General features: G+C 38.0%; 1 protein-coding gene across 1 annotated transcript in view; it reads right to left on the reverse strand.

Annotated features, from left to right (window-relative positions):
* Positions 1-2,500, reverse strand: part of LOC106882958 (uro-adherence factor A) — a 62,389-nt gene that overhangs the window by 5,126 nt on the left and 54,763 nt on the right. The window lies entirely within an intron of this gene.

The raw sequence follows: 2,500 nt of genomic DNA on the forward strand, positions 1-2,500 counted from the left end.
GGTAACTTAGCAGTTCGGCAAAAGAGACCAATAGAATAAATACTAGGCTTACAAAGAATAAGTCCTGGAGTTGATTTCTTTGACTAAAACCCTTTAAGGCAGTGCTCCAGCATGGCCGCAGTCAAATGACTGAAACAAGTAAAAGAATAAAAAAGTAAAAGAATCTGTATATCATACTCAATGTATACTTACTGTTCCACAGTGGAACAGCCTGCTCATAAAATTTACGTGCAAGGGGCTGAGCACTCCACAGACATGTGTACCCTTATTGTAGTTCTCAGGAAGATTGAATGTGATGCAGAGTGTGTCAAGGCTGGCCCTTTTGAATTACAGGTACAATGCATTTTTGTCTGCTGAGTGGACTGGAGGAGTAACATGAAACGAAGTGTCTTGCCCAAGGGCACAACACACTGCCAGGTATTGAACTCACGACTTTACAACCATGAGCTAAGTAAACTAACCACTTACCCTCCACACATGCTATGCTATTTTTTAAATTTTATTTAAATCATGCCTCAATCGTATGCATCAAATTTGTGAAATAAATCTTTTGGTCTTGATCATTGACAGATTGTGAAGCAAGCGTTAGAATTTCAGCTATTAATCTATTAATTGTTTGCTCATTAACAGTTTGTCAATGTTGATTGAGCTACCTTCGTGTTATATACTACAGCTAGATAACAATGACTGATCAATATTCTCTGGTCATTACAAGGAGTAAATACTTTTATTACAGCCGCTTGACTTGTTGCTATGACAGAAGAAATTGGAAACTTAAGTCTTAATGGTTAAACAAACAATTCATACAATTACAGTCACGTTACTAAGACAGGAAAACAATTTCTTTGTTGTTTTACATACAATAAAACTGCATTTAACTTTCTGACTTTACAATAACCAGCATTATTGAAAAACTAATTTGTTTCTTATGGTTGAATTTCTAAATGAGCATACTCATATTGTTAATGATGATCAACTGATTTCTATTTGGTGTAATTTCAATAAAGAACAAAATAAGAATTTTTAACACTAACGTAAAAGCGGTGTTATTGTATGGGGCTGAGACATGGTGAACAAAAGTTAAGTCAAACAAGCAAATACAATCATTCATCAACAGGTGCTTGCGTAGTATTCTTAAAATTAGATGACCCGAACACATAAGCAATGTGGAGCTATGGCAAAGAAGGAATCAAGTTTCGATTAGGGAGCAAATATTTAAGAAAAAGTGGAAGTGGATTTGTAGCACAATTAAAAAGGACACACCAAATATAGCGAAAAGTGCTTTACAGTGGAATCCAGATGGATATAGAAAGAGGGGTAGGCCTAAGAACTCGTGGCGTAAATCAACACAAAAGGAACTAGAGAAAGGGGGACATTCATGGCAGAGTATAAGTACAGAAGCAAAAAATTATGCGACATGGAAATCAATTATAAGTGGCCTATACTCCACGTTGGAGGGTTAAAAGGCAAGAAAGAAAAAAAGTAACTGGCCTCAAATATGTTTGGTGAGTCAATAATATCTCAATGAAAAGAAATGAGTGTGATAGTATGGAGGTGCAGGAATGGCTGTGTTTAGGTGCAGATGTGCTTTGACCCATCTTGCATTGATCCCACGCACCTGAAGTAGAACACAACTGGTTACGGTGCATTGTTTAGTGCAGATGTGTCTCGTCAGGTGATTTTGCAAAAGGTACCTCGCTCAATAAATTCAATTTCACTTCGTTTGTTTATACAGTACGTCGTTATTTATCTGACGATGGTTGTCTATACGCTTTGTGGTTTTGAATGACATGAGATGGATACAGTCTGTGCCTTTGTAAACATGTGCAGGTGTGTATATATGAGAATGTGTGTGTGTGTGTGTGTCTGTGTATACATACATACACACACACACACACACATCGATACACTTGCTTTGAATTGTGTGGCCTTGAATTTATTGATTAGGTTAATATACACAAATATGTACATATGTGTGTGTGTGTGTGTGTGTGTGTGTGTGTGTACATATAGATGTATATATATCAACATCATTGTTTAATGTCTGCTTTCCATGTTGGCATGGGTTGGATGGTTTGACTGCGGTCTGGCAAGCCACTGGGCTGCACCAGGCTCCAAACTGATCTGGCAACGTTTCTACAGCTGGATGCCCTTCCTAATGCCAACCACTCTGAGAGTGTAGTGAGTGCTTTTTATGTGCCACTGTCACGGAAACAAGTCAGAGGACACTGGCATTGACCACGCTCGGATGCCAGTGCCACCTAACTGGCTTCCGTATATGAATATGTATATGTGTATGTGTGTATATATATATATACTCTTTTACTCATTTCAGACATGTGTCTGCAGTCATGCTGGAGCACCACTGTGGACTTTCTGATTTCCTCAGTCTGAGATTGGCAGAATCTGAACTTAGAATGTAATTCTACCGGTAGGCATTTTTGCTTGATGTGATAACAATTCTGCTGACTCACTGCATTAGGATAACCATTAATATCAT

Source organism: Octopus bimaculoides, chromosome 19, assembly GCF_001194135.2.
Source record: "Octopus bimaculoides isolate UCB-OBI-ISO-001 chromosome 19, ASM119413v2, whole genome shotgun sequence".
NCBI lineage: Eukaryota > Metazoa > Mollusca > Cephalopoda > Octopoda > Octopodidae > Octopus > Octopus bimaculoides.